This window comes from Nycticebus coucang, chromosome 19, assembly GCF_027406575.1.
Source record: "Nycticebus coucang isolate mNycCou1 chromosome 19, mNycCou1.pri, whole genome shotgun sequence".
NCBI classification, from domain to species: domain Eukaryota; kingdom Metazoa; phylum Chordata; class Mammalia; order Primates; family Lorisidae; genus Nycticebus; species Nycticebus coucang.
In genome coordinates this window covers 28,141,433-28,160,553 of record NC_069798.1, presented here as the reverse complement: position 1 = coordinate 28,160,553, position 19,121 = coordinate 28,141,433, and the positions used below count along the sequence as shown (strand labels likewise).

General features: G+C 40.0%; 1 pseudogene across 1 annotated transcript; it reads right to left on the bottom strand.

Moving 5' to 3' along the window:
* Positions 1-15,548: 15,548 nt before the first annotated feature.
* On the bottom strand, positions 15,549-18,185 carry LOC128571688 (ATP-binding cassette sub-family F member 1-like; annotated as a pseudogene). Its single transcript, XR_008375950.1, has one exon. The product of XR_008375950.1 is annotated as an ATP-binding cassette sub-family F member 1-like (transcript).
* Positions 18,186-19,121: the final 936 nt, after the last annotated feature.

Genomic DNA, 19,121 nt, shown 5'->3' with positions numbered 1-19,121 from the left:
GTCCCTTGCCCACCCTGAAATCGGGTCATGTGTTCTTTTCTTGTTAATATGTTTGAGTTGTCTGTGGATTCTGGTTATTAGACCTTTATCGGAGGTATAACCTGCAAATATTTTCTCCCATTCTGAGGGCTGTCTGCTTGCTTTACTCACTATGTTCTTGGCTGTGCAGAAGCTTTTTAGTTTGGTCGGGTCCCAGTAGTGTATTTTTGATACGGCTTCAATTGCCTGGGGAGTCCTCCTCATAAAATATTCACCCAGGCCAATTCCTTCAAGAGTTTTCCCTGCACTTTCTTCAAGTATTTTTATAGTTTCATGTCTTAAGTTTAAATCTTTTATCCAGTGAGAGTCTATCTTAGTTAATGGTGAAAGGTGTGGGTCCAGTTTCAATCTTCTACAGGTTGCCAGCCAGTTTACCCAGCACCATTTATTAAATAGGGAATCTTTTCCCCACTGAATGTTTTTAATTGGCTTGTCAAAGATCAAATAACGGTAAGTAGCTGGATCCATCTCTTGGTTCTCTATTCTGTTCCAGACATCTACTTCTCTGCTTTTGTGCCAGTACCATGCTGTTTTGATCACTATGGATTTATAGTCTGGTAGCGTGATTCCTCCTGCTTTGTTTTTATTGCTCAGTAATGTTTTGGCTATTTGAGATTTTTTCCGATTCCATATAAAACAAAGTATTATTTTTTCAAGATCTTTAAAGTATGACAATGGAGCTTTAACAGGAATTGCATTAAAATTATATATTGCTTTGGGTAATATGGACATTTTAACAATGTTGATTCTTCCAGCCATGAGCATGGTATGTTTTTCCATCTGTTAACATCTTCAGCTATTTCTTTTCTTAGAGTTTCATAGTTCTCTATGTAGAGATCTTTCACGTCCTTTGTTAGGTATACTCCCAAATATTTCATCTTCTTTGGCACTACTGTGAAAGGAATAGAGTCCTTGACTGTTTGTTCGGCTTCGTTATTGTTGGTATATATAAAGGCTACAGATTTATGGGTGTTGATTTTGTAGCCTGAGACATTGCTATAGTCCTTGATCACTTCTAAAAGTTTTGTAGTAGAATCCCTGGTGTTTTCCAGATATACAATCATATCATCTGTGAAGAGTGAAAGTTTGATCTCTTCTGACCCTATGTGGATACCCTTGATCGCCTTTTCTTCCCTAATTGCAATGGCTAAAACTTCCATGACAATGTTAAAGAGCAATGGTGACAATGGGCAACCTTGCCTGGTTCCTGATCTAAGTGGAAATGATTTCAATTTAACTCCATTCATTATGATATTGGCTGTGGGTTTGCTGTAGATGGCCTCTATTAGTTTAAGAAATGTCCCTTCTATGCCAATTTTCTTAAGTGCTCTGATCATGAAGGGATGCTGGATATTATCAAAAGCTTTTTCTGCATCAACTGAAAGAATCATATGGTCTTTATTTTTAAGTTTGTTTATGTGTTGAATTACATTTATAGATTTACATATATTGAACCAGACTTGAGACCCTGGGATAAATCCGACTTGGTCATGGTGTATAATTTTTTTGATGTGTTGTTGGATTCTGTTTGTTAGGATCTTATTGAGTATTTTAGCATCTATGTTCATTAGTGATATTGGTCTATAATTTTCTTTTCTTGTTGGGTCTTTCCCTGGTTTGGGGATCAAGGTGATGTTTGCTTCATAGAATGTGCTGTGTAATATTCCTTCTTTTTCTATATTTTGGAAGAGGTTTAGTAGTATAGGTACTAGTTCTTCTTTAAAGGTTTGGTAGAATTCTGACGTAAAGCCATCTGGTCCTGGGCTTTTCTTTTTAGGGAGATTTTGTATAGTTGATGCTATTTCAGAATTTGATATAGGCCTGTTCAACATTTCCACTTCGTTCTGGCTAAGTCTTGGTAGGTGGCGTGCTTCCAGGTATTGTTCGATTTCTTTCAGATTTTCATATTTGTGAGAGTAGAGTTTCTTGTAGTGTTCATTAAGGATTTTTTGAATTTCTGAGGGGTCTGTTGTTATTTCATCATTACCATTTCTGATTGATGAAATTAGAGATTTTACTCTTTTTTTCCTGGTAAGGTTGGCCAAAGGTTTATCTATTTTATTGATCTTTTCAAAGAACCAGCTTATGGCTTTATTGATCTGTTGTATAATTCTTTTGTTTTCAATTTCATTTAGCTCTGCTTTGATTTTGGTTATTTCTTTTCTTCTGTTGGGTTTGGGGTTGGAGTGTTCTTCCTTTTCCAGTTGCTTGAGATGTCCCATTAAGTTATTAACTTCCTTTCTTTCCATTTTCTTGAGGAAGGCTTGCAGTGCTATAAATTTCCCTCTTAGGACTCCCTTTGCAGTATCCCAGAGGTTCTGGTAATTCGTGTCTTGATTGTTGTTTAGTTCCAAAAATTTGGTGATTTCCTTTTTAATCTCGTCTATAACCCATCTATCCTTCACCATAAGGTTATTTAGCTTCCATGTTCTTGTATGGGTATGCAGGTTCCTGTTGTTATTTAGTTCAACTTTTATTCCACGATGGTCTGAGAAGATGCAAGGAAAAATTTCTATTTTTTTAAATATTCTGAGGTTAGATTTGTGGCCTAGGATGTGGTCGATTTTGGAGTATGTTCCGTGGGCTGATGAGAAGAATGTGTATTCAGTTTTGTTGGGATGAATTGTTCTGTAGATGTCCGTTAAGTCCAGATGTTGAATGGTTGAGTTTAAATCTAAAATTTCTTTGCTTAGCTTCTTTTTGGAGGATCTATCCAGCACTGCTAAAGGGGTGTTAAAATCTCCAACTACTATGGAAGTGGAGGAAATCGAGTTGCTCATGTCTGTTAGAGTTTCTCTTATAAATTGAGGTGCGTTGTGGTTGGGTGCATAAATATTAATAATAGAGATCTCATCATATTGAGTATTACCTTTAGCAAATATGAAGTGTCCATCCTTATCCTTAATTAGTTTGGTTGGTTTAAAGCCTATTGCGTCTGCGAACAGGATTGCAATGCCTGCTTTTTTCTGCTTTCCATTTGCCTGGAATATAGATGACCATCCCTTCACGTTGAGTCTATATTTGTCTTTTAATGTAAGATGCGATACTTGTAGGCAGCAAATATCTGGCTTGAGTTTTTGTATCCAGTCAGCCAGCCTATGCCTCTTTTGAGGACAGTTTAAACCATTCACCTTAATTGAGAGTATTGATAAGCCTTTCAAGAGTCCAGTGGACATTTTTAATCCTTTTGTGACTGTGGAAGTTGGAATTTGATCAAAATTTTCCGGGTGAGTTTACTTTTGTGGTGGAGGATTATGCTGGTCTTTATGGAGGATAGGTCTAAGAATGTCCTGGAGAGCTGGTTTAGTTGTGGCAAATTTCTTCAACATGTGAATGTTGTTGAAGTATTTAATTTCTCCATCATAAATGAAGCTCAGTTTAGCTGGGTACAGGATCCTGGGTTGAAAGTTATTTTGTTTTAGGAGATTAAAAGTCAATGACCATCCTCTTCTAGCTTGAAAGGTTTCAGCAGAAAGATGTGCCATTATTCTGATATTCTTCCCCTTATAGGTAATGGTTTTCTTTCGTCTGGCAGCTTTCAGAATTTTCTCCTTCATATTAACTTTAGTGAAATTGATTATGATGTGTCTGGGGGATGTCTTATTTGGGTTGAGTCATGCTGGAGTTCTGAAACTGTCTGCTATCTGAATTTCAGAATCTCTTGGCATGTCTGGAAAGTTCTCCTTCATAATCTTGGAGAAGAGACTCTGTGCCTTGTGAAGCCACTTCGTCACTTTCGGGGATCCCTATAAGACGAATATTGGTTTTCTTCAAATTATCCGAGAGCTCTCTGAGAGAGTGGTCTGTTTTTGCTCTCCATTCCTCTTCTTCTTTGAGGGTTTGGGAGCATTCAAAAGCTTTGTCTTCAATGTCAGAAATCCTTTCTTCTGCTTGCTCCATTCTGTTACTGAGGGATTCTACTGTGTTTCTCAGATCTTTGAGGGATGCAACTTCTTGTCTCAAAGTGTTGAAATCTTTGGTCATTTGGTCTTTGAATCCGTTGAATTCTTGAGATAACTTTTGGAATTCTATTTTGATCTGATTTGCTATCCAGATCCTGAATTCAATTTTCTGACATCTCAGCTATTTGTTTGTGCATGGGGTCTTGTGGTCGATGGAACACATGCAACCATTTGCCAGTTTTCCACTGTTTTTGTCCTCCTCTTGGGGTCCAGAAGTCCCTTGCTGGCTCCCTGTATCCTCAAAGGGATGATTATAGGCAGATCTCACCGGCCAGAGATGCCTGGAGTCTTGTCTCCCCAGATTCGCTGTTCCCAGTTGCAGGGAAGCTGTTACTCGGCCGCCATCTTTAATCTCCTGTCAGCCCTTACGATTTTCTATGCCAATGATTGTCCCTTCCACAAATAGGGCTATATTTATTTCTTCTTTTTCAATCTATATGCTTTTTGTTATGTTTTTTCCTGCCTTATTGAACTGGCCTGGATTTCCAGTACAATAGCATTGTAAGAACAGAGAAGCTTGCCTTCTGTCCAATATTAGGGGAAAGTGTTTAGTCAATCAATAAGAATTAACTAGTTGTAAAAAAAAAAAAAAAAGAATTAAGTAGTTGTAAACCAAGTACCCCATCTTCCTGGGAGGCTCAGGTGCTAGGAATTCTTGAGCTCAGAGCTCAGGTCAGCTTGGTGAGACTCCTTCTCAAAAAAACCAAAGCAAAATAAAATTAATTAGTTGTAGGCTTTTTGTAGATAAAAGTAAGCAAGTTCTTTTTTGTTTCCAGTTTGCTGAGAGCTAAAATCAATTTTTTTCCATCATGCATGAATGTTAAATTTTGTCAAATGCTTTTTCTGAATCAATTGAAATATTAATATTGGCTTTTCCTTTATTACCTTAATATAGTGGTTACTGGTGATTTTATTTTTATTTATTTTTATTTTTTTGCCACGAATTGTAACTTGCTTTATTGATAAGACCCTTTAAAAACTTTTTAAATAAGGGCAGCAGCTGCAGTAACTGTTCTTATTGAATGCTCATTCTGTCGCAAGCACTAAACATTTTATCTATTATTACATGAAAGTGGCTTTAGTACATATTATGCCTACCTTATAGAAGAGAAAAATGAGGCCTTGAGAGGTTAAGTAACTTGCCCAAAGTCACACAGGAAGTAGAACTGAGATTACAACCCATGTCTGCTGGCTTCAAAGCCCCTCGTCACAGAGTATAACTGCGCTATCCTGCCTTGAAGGAAGAAATTATTTTTTTTTTTGTTGTTGTTGTTGGGGATTCATTTAGGGTACAATAAGCCAGTTACACTGATTGCAATTGTTAGGTAAAGTCCCTCTTGCAATCATGTCTTGCCCCCATAAAGTGTGACACAAACTAAGGCCCCACCCTCCTCCCTCCATCCCTCTTTCTGCTTCCCCCCCATAACCTTAATTGTCATTAATTATCCTCATATCAAGATTGAGTACATAGGATTCATGCTTCTCCATTTTTGTGATGCTTTACTAAGAATAATGTCTTCCACTTCCATCCAGGTTAATATGAAGGGTGTAAAGTCTCGATTTTTTTTAATGGCTGAATAGTATTCCATGGTATACATATACCACAGCTTGTTAATCCATTCCTGGGTTGGTGGGCATTTAGGCTGTTTCCACATTTTGGCAATGGTAAATTGAGCTGCAATAAACAGTCTAGTACAAGTGTCCTTATGATAAAAGGATTTTTTTCCTTCTGGGTAGATGCCCAGTAATGGGATTGCAGGATCGAATGGGAGGTCTAGGTTGAGTGCTTTGAGGTTTCTCCATACTTCCTTCCAGAAAGGTTGTACTAGTTTGCAGTCCCACCAGCAGTGTAAAAGTGTTCCCTTCTCTCCACATCCACACCAGCATCTGCAGTTTTGAGATTTTGTGATGTGGGCCATTCTCACTGGGGTTAGATGATATCTCAGGGTTGTTTTGATTTGCATTTCTCTAATATATAGAGATGATGAACATTTTTTCATGTGTTTGTTAGCCATTCGTCTGCAATCTTTAGAGAAAGTTCTATTCATGTCTCTTGCCCATTGATATAAGGGATTGTTGGCTTTTTTCATGTGGATTAATTTGAGTTCTCTATAGATCCTGGTTATCAAGCTTTTGTCTGATTGAAAATATGCAAATATCCTTTCCCATTGTGTAGGTTGTCTCTTTGCTTTGGTTATTGTGTCCTTAGCTGTACAGAAGCTTTTCAGTTTAATGAAGTCCCATTTGTTTATTATTGTTGTTGTTGCAATTGCCATGGCAGTCTTCTTCATGAAGTCTTCCCCCAGGCCAATATCTTCCAGTGTTTTTCCTATGCTTTCTTGGAGGATTTTTATTGTTTCATGCCTTAAATTTAAGTCCTTTTTCCATCTTGAATCAATTTTTGTGAGTGGGGAAAGGTGTGGGTCCAGTTTCAGTCTTTTACATGTAGACATCCAGTTCTCCCAACACCATTTATTGAATAGGGAGTCTTTCCCCCAAGGTAAGTTCTTGTTTGGTTTATCAAAGATTAGGTGGTTGTAAGATGTTAGTTTCATTTCTTGGTGTTCAATTCGATTCCAAGTGTCTATGTCTCTGTTTTTGTGCCAGTACCATGCTGTCTTGACCACTATGGTTTTGTAGTACAGACTAAAATCTGGTACGCTGATGCCCCCAGCTTTATTTTTGTTACTAAGAACTGCCTTAGCTATACGGGGTTTTTTCCGGTTCCATACAAAACGGAGAATTATTTTTTCCAAATCTTGAAAGTACGATGTAGGTACTTTGATAGGAATGGCATTGAATAGGTAGATTGCTTTGGGAAGTATAGACATTTTAACAATGTTGATTCTTCCCATCCATGAGCATGGTATGTTCTTCCATTTGTTAATATCCTCTGCTATTTCCTTTCTGAGGAGTTCATAGTTTTCTTTATAGAGGTCCTTCACCTCCTTCATTAGGTGTATTCCTAGGTATTTAATTTTCTTTGAAACTATGGTGAAGGGAGTTGTGTCCTTAATTAGCTTCTCATCTTGACTGTTATTGGTGTATACAAAGGCTACTGACTTGTGGACATTGATTTTATATCCTGAAACATTACTGTATTTTTTGATGACTTCTAGGAGTCTTGTGGTTGAGTCTTTGGGGTTCTCTAAGTATAAGATCATGTCGTCAGCAAAGAGGGAGAGTTTGACCTCCTCTGCTCCCATTTGGATTCCCTTTATTTCCTTGTCTTGCCTAATTGTATTGGCTAGAACTTCCAGCACTATGTTGAATAGTAAAGGTGACAGAGGACAACCTTGTCTGGTTCCAGTTCTAAGAGGAAAAGCTTTGAGTTTTACTCCATTCAGTAAAATATTGGCTGTGGGTTTGTCATAGATAGCTTCAATCAGTTTTAGAAATGTGCCATCTATGCCTATACTCTTCATTGTTCTAATTAGAAAAGGATGCTGGATTTTATCAAATGCTTTTTCTGCATCTATTGAGAGGATCATGTGATCTTTATTTTTGCCTCTGTTAATATGGTGGATAACATTTATGGACTTGCGTATGTTAAACCAGCCTTGCATCCCTGGGATGAAGCCTACTTGATCATGATGAATGACTTTTTTAATGATAAGCTGTAATCTATTGGCTAGGATTTTGTTGAGAATTTTTGCGTCTATATTCATGAGTGAGATTGGTCTGAAATTCTCCTTTTTGTTTGGGTCTTTTCCTGGTTTTGGTATCAGGGTGATGTTTGCTTCATAGAATGTGTTGAGGAAGATTCCTTATTCCTCAGTTTTTTTGGAATAATTTCTGCAGTACAGGAATAAGCTCTTCCTTGAAGGTTTGATAGAACTCTGGAGTGAAGCCATCTGGACCAGGGCATTTTTTAGTTGGAAGCTTTTTTATTGTTTCTTTGATCTCAGTGCTTGAAATTGGTCTGTTCAGGAGCTCTATTTCTTCCTGGCTAAGTCTAGGGAGAGGGTGTGATTCCAAATATTGATCCATTTCCTTCACATTGTCAAATTTCTGGGCATAGAGTTTCTGGTAGTATTCAGAGATGATCTCTTGTATCCCTGTGGGATCAGTTGTTATTTCCCCTTTATCGTTTCTGATTGAGGTTATTAGAGATTTTACTTTTCTATTTCTAGTTAGTCTGGCCAATGGTTTATCTATTTTATTTATTTTTTCAAAAAACCAACTCCTTGTTTCATTAATTTTCTGAATGATTTTTTTGTTTTCAATTTCATTGATCTCTGATTTGATTTTGGATATTTCTTTCCTTCTACTGAGTTTAGGCTTAGATTGTTCTTCTTTTTCCAATTCCATAAGATCTCTTGTGAGGTTGTTGATGTGCTCTCTTTCTGTTTTTCGAATGTAGGCATCTAAAGCGATGAATTTTCCTCTCAAAACTGCTTTTGCAGTATCCCACAGGTTTTGGTAGCTTGTGTCTTCATTGTTGTTATGCTCAAGGAAGTTAATGATTTCCTGTTTTATTTCTTCCTTCACCCATCTGTTATTCAACAGAAGATTGTTTAATTTCCATGCCTTTGGGTGGGGTTGAGCATTTTTGTTAGAGTTGAGTTCTACCTTTAGTGCCTTATGGTCTGAAAAGATACAAGGTAAAATTTCAATTCTTTTGATTCTGTTGATATTTGTTTTGTGTCCCAGGATATGATCAATTTTGGAGAATGTTCCATGGGGTGATGAGAAGAATGTATATTCTTGATCTTTGGGGTGGAGTGTTCTATATGCGTCTATCAAGCATAGTTGTTCTAGGGTCTCATTTAAATCTCTTACATCTTTCTTTAATTTCTGTTCAGAGGATCTGTCCAGCTCTGTAAGAGGTGTGTTAAAGTCCCCTGTTATGATGGCATTATCAGATATCATATTGCTCAGACTGAGTAAGGTCTGCTTCAAGAATCTGGGAGCATTTAAATTGGGTGCATAGATATTTAGAATTGAAATGTCTTCTTGTTGTAGTTTTCCCTTGACCAATATAAAGTGACCATCTTTGTCTTTTTTGACTTTAGTTGCTTTAAATCCACATGTATCTGAAGATAAGATTGCAACTCCTCTTTTCTTCTGAATTCCATTTGCCTGAAAAATTGTCTTCCAACCCTTGACTCGGAGCTTTAATTTGTCTTTTGAAGCCAGGTTTGTTTCTTGCAGACAGCAAATGGATGGCTTGTGTTTTTTAATCCAGTCAGCCAATCTATGTCTCTTCAGTGGAGAATTCAAGCCATTAACATTTATTGAGATAATTGATAAGTGTGGTAGTATTCTATTCGTCTTATTTGGTGAGAGTCCATTGCTTAGTTTTATCTTTTGCATCAGTGTGGAGGTTAGGTTCTGTCCTTTGATTTCTGAGTTCTTACTTTGCTGCTGATCCATTGTGGTGGTCAGTGTGCAGAACAGGTTGAAGTATTTCCTGTAGAGCTGGTCTTGTGGTGGCGAATTTCCTCAATGTTTGTATATCCGTAAATGATTTGATTTCTCCGTGAATTTTGAAGCTTAGCTTAGCAGGGTACAGAATTCTGGGCTGAAATTTGTTCTGTTTAAGTAGATTAAAGGTAGATGACCATTGTCTTCTTGCTTGGAAAGTTTCATTAGAGAAGTCTGCTGTAACTCTGATGGATTTGCCCCTGTAGGTCAACTGGCGCTTACTCCTGGCAGCTTGCAGAATCTTTTCTTTTGTCTTGACTTTGGACAGGTTCATCACAATGTGTCTTGGAGAAGCTCGGTTAGAGTTGAGGCGACCCGGGGTCCGATATCCCTCTGAAAGCAGTGTGTCAGAATCTTTGGTGATGTTTGGGAAATTTTCTTTGATAATATTCTCTAGTATGGCTTCCATTCCTCTGGGGCATTCTTCTTCCCCTTCTGGAATTCCTATAACTCGTATGTTGGAACGCTTCATAAAGTCCCATAATTCTGACCGTGAACGTTCTGCTTTCTCTCTCTTTTTTCTGCCTCTTTTACTGTCTGAGTTATCTCAAGAACTTTGTCTTCTACCTCTGAAATTCTTTCTTCTGCATGGTCTAACCTGTTGCTGATACTTTCCATTGCATCTTTAAGTTCCCTAATTGTCTGTTTCAGTTCCTTCAGCTCTGCTATATCCTTTTTATATTCTTCATATCGTTCATCTCTTATTTGATTCTGTTTTTGGATTTCCTTTTGGTTATTTTCCACTTTATTAACAATTTCCTTCATTGTTTCCATCATTTCTTTCATTGTTTTTAACATGTGTATTCTGAATTCCCTTTCTGTCATTCCTAACATTTCTATACTGGTGGAATCATCTGCAGTAGCTACCTCATGGTCCCTTGGTGGGGTTGTTCTAGACTGGTTCTTCATGTTGCCTGGAGTTTTCTGCTGATTCTTCCTCATGAGTGATTTCTTTTATCTGTTTCCTTGCCCTAATTTTCCTTTCACTTCCTCTTGCTCTTTAAGTTCTCGTGCCTGTGGACTAAGGGTTACAGGACCAGAAGGGTGAGAAGGTTGAAGAGCAAAAAAAGGGGATGAAAGAAAGGAGGACCGAGTGATAAGAAAAAAAGAAAGATAGAGAAAGGAGAGGGGGTGGGTATAAGGAATATTGACAAAAAGAAGAGAGGCACAGAAAGAGGGTGACAGGGCAATATAGGTGTACAGTAGGGTACTTTGACACAACCTTAAAAAACCCCAACTTCTGGGGGTGCCCAGTTGTGTGGTTCCCTTGAGGTCAGCAGCTCTTTGCTAACCTGATCAGACACAGTACCCCACCTCCACCAAGTAGAGAGGAAAGACAAAAATGCTATAAATCAAACCAAAACAAGCAAACAGAAAACTTTACGGGGATAAAATTGGGTGAAAAACCAAATGATATCGGGCGGTGCCTGTGGCTCAGCGGGTAGGGTGCCGGTCCCATATGCCGGAGGTGGCGGGTTCAAACCCAGCCCCAGCCAAATTAAAAAAAAAAAAACAAAAAACAAATGATATCGTTAGAAACACTAGCAAAAATGAAGTTGAAGTTATTAAAAAAGGCAGCAATGGGAAATTATGATTAAACTAGGAAAATTGAGAAAGAAAAAGGGATCTGTGTGGAAAAGATTGAAATTAAAAAAACAAAAGAACATCAGCAACGTCAAAATAAACAAACAAAAAAAACAACCGAACAAAAAAAAAAAAGAAAAAAATACACAACCAAAAACAAAGCATTTTGTATATGTTATTGAATATTGTCTGGGCAACACGTGGTCTTCTGGGGTATGAGATGTTAGTCACAGTTCTGATACGACTGGAGGCTGCTGATTTCTCAAACCCCAGCAGGTAGACACCCTAAATCTCTCTTCAGCCTACTTAAAAGGCACTTTGAACTTGTAAACTTGCTGAGCAGAAGCTTTCCCAGCTTTCTCGCTGGAATCACTGCCGAAGTGGCTATCCACTTACCCAGTGTGCCAAAACCGTCTCACTCTGCCCCTGAGGGTTAGGGCTGCAAGGTGGCTCAGACCCCACCCTTAGGCTACTTGGTTGCTGGGTTACCAGCTCCCACCTGTTTCTAGCTCTGAGACCCTGAGGGCGGAGCTTGCCGGGGCAGATCACTGACAATGGATCCGTGTGACCCACCGCCAAACACTATTAGCTCTGTCTGGCTCAGCGGCTCAGACTGGGGCCCTAGACAACGGCCAAAGTCTCCGCACTCCCGCTCAGGCCTTCCCCAAGGCAGTTCAACTCAGTGCCAAGTCCAAGGACATCAAAACAGTTCACAGGTAAGGCCTTTCTGGTTTGCAGTCTCGCTGCTACTGAACTTACAGTTGTGGGCGGGTTTAGATGGATTGAACACACGCGACCACTTGCCGGTTTTCCACTGTTTTAGTCCTCCTCTTGGGGTCCAGAAGTCTCTCGCTGACTTCCTGTATCCTCATAAGAGTGATGATAGGCAGATCCCACCAGCCAGAGATGCCTGGAGTCCTATCTCCCCAGACTCACGGTGCCCAGATGCAAGGAAGGTGTTACTCGGCTGCCATCTTGCTCCCGGAAGAAACTATTTTCACAACCTTTCTAGTGACTCTCAGCCTCACCTATGCGCCGCTCAACTTCCGGCAACCAAAGCGCCGTCCGGTTACCGGTGATTTTAAACCAAATATTTATTTCCAGGGATAAACCTCACTTTTCCACAATGTGTTATGTAATTATTGGATTTGATTTACTTACGTTTTGTGAATGATTTTTTTATTTATGGCTTGTAAGGTCTTTGGTATCAGGGTCTCAGAACACAAATTGGATAGTGAACCTTTATCCTTTGTATTCTGAACGAATTTGTGTAAGATTGGTACCATTTCTTCCTTAAATGTTTGATAACATTCACTAGTGAAACCATACCAGGCTGGGGCTTTCTCTGAGAGTTTTTGATAACAAATTTCATTTCTTTAATAAATATAAAGCTGTTCAGATACACAATTTCTTTTTGTGTTAGTTTTGGTAAGTTGTATTTTCAAGCAATGTGTCTATTTCATCTATTTTGTCAAATGTATTGGTATAGATTTATTATAATATTCCTTTATTATCTCTTTCATGTCTGTAAGACCTGTAGTGATACATTTTCTTTAATCTTTTATATTGGGATTCTTATGCCGGGTAAGAGTGAAGTAAACATACTCTGTCCTGTCTCCTGCACTGAACACCACTATAAAACCTGAACAGAATGCATGGATCTCCTATAGGACACCAAAAAGTTACTAGTATCAGGCTAATTGAAGACGTCAATCAAAGCTTGAAATACCAATGAACTAATGAAATACCAATGAGTTTCACTTTTGTTCCTTTGGTACCTGCCATCCTGAATGTCATACATTGTGACTTCCAAAAGTGGAATGGGATGCAGTTAGAGAGAGCTCCAAGGGAAGTTCTTTAGTTCTGGCTTGAGTAGCAGGAAATGGTACCAGAAAGAAACTTGGAGTATCGTGAATAAGGAAGAGTAACAAATTATAAAATTCTGGTTAATAGAATAACGAATTTTCTCTTCTTGAGTTGTTTAAAGTACATTTAACTGTTAAAAGCAAAAAATATAACATTGTCTTATGGGATCTTCAGTGTATGTAGATGTAATATATAGACATCATAACCCAAAGGGGAAGTGTGAAGGGGTTTATATAGTGATAAGATTTCTACTTTGCACTTAAAATGGTAAAATATTGACTCCAAGTAGATTGTGAAACTGTTATGTATATTGTAATGCATTGAGAAGACATTAAAAAACCTGTAGAAGAGATTTACTCAAAATCACAGTGGGGAATCCAAGTGAAATACTAAAAAACATTTAAATAACCCCAGAGAAGTTTGCAAAAAGAAAACAGACTGGCAAAAGCCAGAAGGAACAAACAAGAAACAAATAATATGAAAGACCTAATTTCTGATATTGGAAAATTCTAGTTTGTCTGTTTTTTCTTGATCAGTCTTTCATGAAATTTATTAATTTCATTAATTTTTTTAAAGATCCTACTTTTTGCTTTGTTAATTTTCTCTGTTGTTTTTCTCTTTTCAATTTTATTGATTTCTACACTAACCTTTATTATTTTTTTCTTCTATCCATTTTGTGTTTCATTTCTACATATAAATTTTAGTGTGCTGCTTTTCATTATCCTTCAGTTTGAAATAGTTTCTAATTTCTTATAAAATATCTTCTTTGACTCATATTATTATTATTTAAGTAATCAGTTTGCTGAAAAAATATATAATATTTAGAAGTGTGTGGGTTAATTTCTAAATATTTGAGCCTTTTCTAGATATGTTTATTGATTTCTAATTTAATTCCATTATGGTCAGAGAACATATGTTGTAAGATTTCAATCTTTTGAAGTCTACTAAGGGATAGTTTATGGCTAACTTTGGTCTGTTTTCATGAAGGTATCATCATATGCAGTTGAAAAGAATGTATTTCTACAATCATTGGGTATAGTGTTCTATAAATATCAATTCGGTGGAGACAGTTTATAGCAGGAGGCTAGCAAACATTCTCAATCAAGGGCCAGATAGTAAATATTTCAAGCTTTGTGAGCTACACAGTCCCTTTTGCATCTGCTCAATTCTGCAAATCAGCCATAGATAACCATAGAAAATACATAAATCAATGGGTATAGCTGTTTTCCAGTAAACCTTTCTTTGTGAGCTTTGTCCCATAGACCATAATTTACCAATCCCTGAACTATCATGTTTTTTAGATATTCTATATCTTTACTGATTTTTTTTGTTTGTTTGTTTTGAGACAGAGCCTCAAGCTGTCACCCTCAGTAGAGTGCTGTGGCATCACAGCTCACAGCAACCACCAACGCTTGGGCTTAAGCAATTCTCTTGCCTCAGCCTCCCAAGAAGCTGTCCGGCCACAATGTCTGACTAGTTTTTGGTTGTAGTTGTCATTGTTGTTTGGCAGGCCCAGGCTGGATTCGAACCCGCCAGCTCTGGTGTATGTGGCTGGCGCCTTAGCTGCTTGAGCTACAGGTGCCGAGCCTATTTACTGATTTTTTTTATGTCCAGTTGTTCTGTTGATTATCAAAAGCAGGCTCTTGACATCTTTCACTATAATTGAGCATTTATTATTTTTTCTCCCTTTAATTCTGTTAGTTTTGCTTAAGTTATTTTGAAGCTCTGATTTTAGGTGCAAAAACATATACAATAATTTTTAGATGGGGTTTTATTCTGTCACCCAGGCTGGAGTGCAGTGTACTGATCACAGCTCACTGAAACTTCAAACTGATGGGCTAAAGTGATCTTCCTGCCTCTGCTCTGTAGTTGGGACTACAGGTGTGCATGATAAAGCCCCACTAATTTTTATTTTTGTAGACATGGGCTCTTGCTATGTTGCCCAGGCTGGTTTTGAATTCCCATGCTCAAGCAATCCTTTCACCTTGGCCTCTCAATGTGCTGGGATCACAGGCATGAAGCCACCATACCCAGCCTATAATTGTTATATTTTCCTGATGTATTGACTCTTTGATCATTTATTATGTAATTTCCCTCTTTTTCTCTACTTATATTTCATCTTAAAGTCTATTTTGTCAAATATTAATACATGTGCATTATTATTATTATTATTTTTGGCAGCAACTCCTTTATTTTTTCCCTTTGTAAAGGGAGATCCAAGTTCAGCAGCATTCCTTTCCTGTCCCCCAGTCCCCAACCGGACAAGAGATGACAGGCACCAAATCCTGGGATAAGTGATGGCACAGGCTTCAGACACTTGTCTCTAGCTCTGAGCTTCAACAGCTGTTTGTATCAGTAAGCCAGCATTAAATCCACCAGAAAAGAACACCACCACTCAAAGACCAGGGTCCAGGCTTGAAGCTTTAAGGTGAACCAGAGGCAGGCTTCTGAGTGATCAGGCTTGAGACAACAGGCCACGTAAGCTTGGCTGGATGAAGTCACACAATAATGAAGGTGGTCACCTCTGTCTGCATAGAGGGATGCCAAGGATAAGGTCAGCTCACTATCTCAAGAAAAGTGGAACAGATAAGTCTTTCAGAAAAATGGAAGCAATCAAAGTGGCATCCTGGTCGCATCAAGTCAACATTCCATCTTTGTGTTCTCCAGTGGTCAGCTGCAGACCAAAGGCAGTCTTCCAAGGAGAGAGGGAGACAACAGGGGAATTTTAGGCTGTGTAAGCTTGTTTCTTGGGAAACTTCCAGGAAAGAAAGCTCCCTCCTGGGGTTGGTTGACCATGACTTCACCCAGAGCCTCCAAAACCTCCTACTTGTAAGTCATCAAAGTCATCATCGATTTGGCTAACACTCTGCTCTTCCACCACCCACAGCTGGCAGTTGGTTTCTGTGATGAGTCGGGCATCATGGCTGACAACAATCACAGCACCCTAGTATTTGTTGATTGCTTCCCCCAGAGCATCAATAGACTCTATGTCCAGGTTATTGGTTGGCTCATCCAAGATAAGGACATCAGGTTCCCAACAGGCTAGCTCTGCAAACACAACTCGGGCTTCCTGACCACCAGAGATCTTGCAGATCTGGATGGTGTGGGCATGATTTTCAAGGCCAAACGGCCCAGGCACTTTCGGGCATCCTGGTAGGGCAGGTTGAAGACCCACTGCAGGTACTCAGTGGGTGTCTCCTCCATATGTAGCTACTCTGCATATTGCTGGTTGAAGAAGCCAATTTTCAGCCAATGGTTCTTTCTCATTTCTCCACGAGTCGGTGTCAGCTTGCCAGTTAGCAACAGGAGGAGAGTGCTCTTCTCCACACCATTAGGGCCCACAATGCAAATCCTTGAGTCCATGTCGATGCCAAAGTCCAGCTTCTTAAAGAGTGATTTCTGGCCCTCATAGCCAAATGTCACACCATGCAGACCCAGCACAGGAGGGCTGAGTGGTGGGGGATTAGGGAAAGTAAAGCGCACAGTACACTCCTTGGGGGCACTTCAGGAGCTCAGGCGCCTCCTGGGATTCCTCATCCTGGTTTTACCGTTGGCACTTTTGCTGCTTCCTTCGTTTGCTTCTCTGCCTGCTTGGTGGACTTGCCCCCTGCCTTCAGCTCCTTCAGCTTTTTCTCCTGCTTCTCATACTGCTTCAGCAGTTCTTTCTGCTTCTGCTGGTACATCTTCTTGAAGGTCATATAATTGCCCCTGTAGTAATGAAACCGCTGAGCATCGAGATGGATGATATCAGTACAGAAATCATCCAGGAAGCCCTGGTCGTGGGAGACGATAAGCAAGGTCTTCCGCCAGCCCTGGAGGTAGTTATTGAGCCAGATGACAGCATTGAGGTCCAAGTGGTTAGTGGGCTTATCCAACATGAGCAGGGTGGGCTCCATGAATAGTGCCCTGGTCACGGAGATACGCATGTGCCAATCCCCTGAGAACTTCTGTGTAGGCCGATTCTGCATCTCAGGGTCGAAGCCCAGGCCAGCCAGGATCTGTCGTGCTTTGGCCTCTGCAGCTGCTGTGCCAGTAACCTCATACACCTTCTCTAGCCTCTCGGCAGCTGTGTCATCCCCGGTTCCAGCTGTCCCTGAAGCCCTCGCTCCTCTCCCAGCAGCTTCAATCGCTTGGTATTAGCTCAAAGAACAGCCTGTACTGCTGGTGTCTCATCTGCTACCACCTCCTGCTCACACAGCAACACATCAATGTTGGGAGGGATGCTCAGGGCTTGGCTGGGGATGTGCTTGAGGAGTGTGGTCTTGCCCTTGCCATTAGGTCCTACTAGCCCATAACAGTGGCCAGCAACAATATACAGGTCTGCATTGACGACCAGCTCCTTGCCATGGGCCAAGATGCTGAACTTTTCCAGCTTGATGTCAGATGCATTTTCTAACATGGCTTGGCAAGAGGAAACCTCTTCCTGGGACACGGAGAAGTCATTTTCAGCAGCATTGGCTGCTTTTAATGAAGCCACCTGGTGCTCATACTCCATCTGTTTCTTCTCCTTTTTGCTAAGGTGAGCATGGGGATCATCTACCTTAGAATATCCTTCCTCCTCCTCTTCTTCCCCTTCTCTTTCTTCTTCTGAACCCTGCTCTGCTTTCTTGGCTTTCTCCTTCCCTTGTTTGGGAGGCTCCTTTCCTTTTTTCATTTCTTCTTCTTCATCCTCTTCATTGTCCAGAGCAGCAAATTTATTTTGAGGCTTAGCTGTCCCTTTTAACTTCTCTTCCTTTCCCTCTTTGCCTTTGAGCCCAGGCTGCTGTTCCTCAGATGCAGCCTTATTGATCCCATTCTTCTCTGGCTTGGCAGCTTAGGAGGATGTTTTTCTTCCTTCTCTTCTTCCTCACTCTGATCCTGAATCAGGGCTGCACAAACATCACCAGCCTTGGTCTTCTTACCCCCTCAGGGTATGGGGCAGGTACCTCATCCTCCTCGTCACTGGCTGGCACTGACAGTTTCTTAAGACGCTCCAGGAGCTCTTTCTCCTCTCCATCATCCGCATCCTTCTTCCGCCGGCCTTTTCGGGCATCTCGCTTCTTTTTTGCTGCTGTTGTTGTTGTTGCGGCTACTGCTGCTGTTCCTTCTCCTTGAGCACTTTCTCTTCTTCTCAGCCTGTTTATCTTCTACTGCCAGCTCTTCAAAGAATGTCTTTTTGGTCTTCTTGTCCTTCTTTCCTTTCTTCACCACTTTGTCTCCTGGGCTCGTGCTCTCTCTGTCCTCGATCCACTCGGGCTCTGGCGGCTGTTGCTTGGGCCCCTTAGGCATCGCTGTGGCAGTTAGGGATACTGTGGCAGCACCCAGAGCTATTTCAATACATGTGCATTATTAATATAATAATAAAACCTCAGTTGATTTCACTTTATTGTGCAGATATTGTGTTTTTTAAATCAAAGGTTTGTAGCAATCCTGCATGGGGCAAGTTTATTGGTACCATTTTCCAACAGCATGTACTCACTTAATGTCTCTGTGTCACATTTTGGTAATTTCTAATTACTTTTCATCATTATCGTGTCTGTTATGCTGATTTGTGATTAGCAATCTTTGACTTACTATTGTAATTGTTTTGGGGCACCATAAACTGTGCCAAATATAGAGGCAAGCTTAATTGAAAGATGTGTGTGTTCTGCTGTTCCCCATTGTCTCTTTCTCCTTGGGCCTTCCTATTTTCCATCAGAGCAATATTGAAATGCGGCCTCTAAATGTTCAAGTAAAAGGAAGAGTTGCCCATCTCTGACTTTATTTATTTATTTTTTGAGACAGAGTGTCACTTTGTTGCCCTGGATAGAGTGCTCAGGCATCATAGCTCACAGCAACCTCAAACTCTTGGGCTTAAGCAATCCTCTTGCCTCAGCCTCCTAAATAGCTGGGACTATAGGCACCAGCCACAACACCTGCTTATTTTTAGAGATGAGGTCTTGCTCTTGTTTAGGCTAGTCTCAAACTCCTGAGTTCAGGCAGTCCACCTGCCTCAGCCTCCCAGAGTGCTAGGATTACAGGCGTGAGCCATTGCACCTTGTCCCCATTTCTGACTTTAAATGATTAAACTTATTGAGGAAAGCTTGTCAAAAACAGAGATAGATGAAAACCTAGGCCTCTTGTGTTGAACAATTAGCCAAGCTGTAAAGGCAAACTGAAAGGAAGAGTCAGCTGATGCAGCAAACTTCATGGTTGTCTTATTATTAAGAATTTTCATTGGCCAACATGGTGGCATAGGCCTGAAGTCCTAGCACTTTGGGAGGC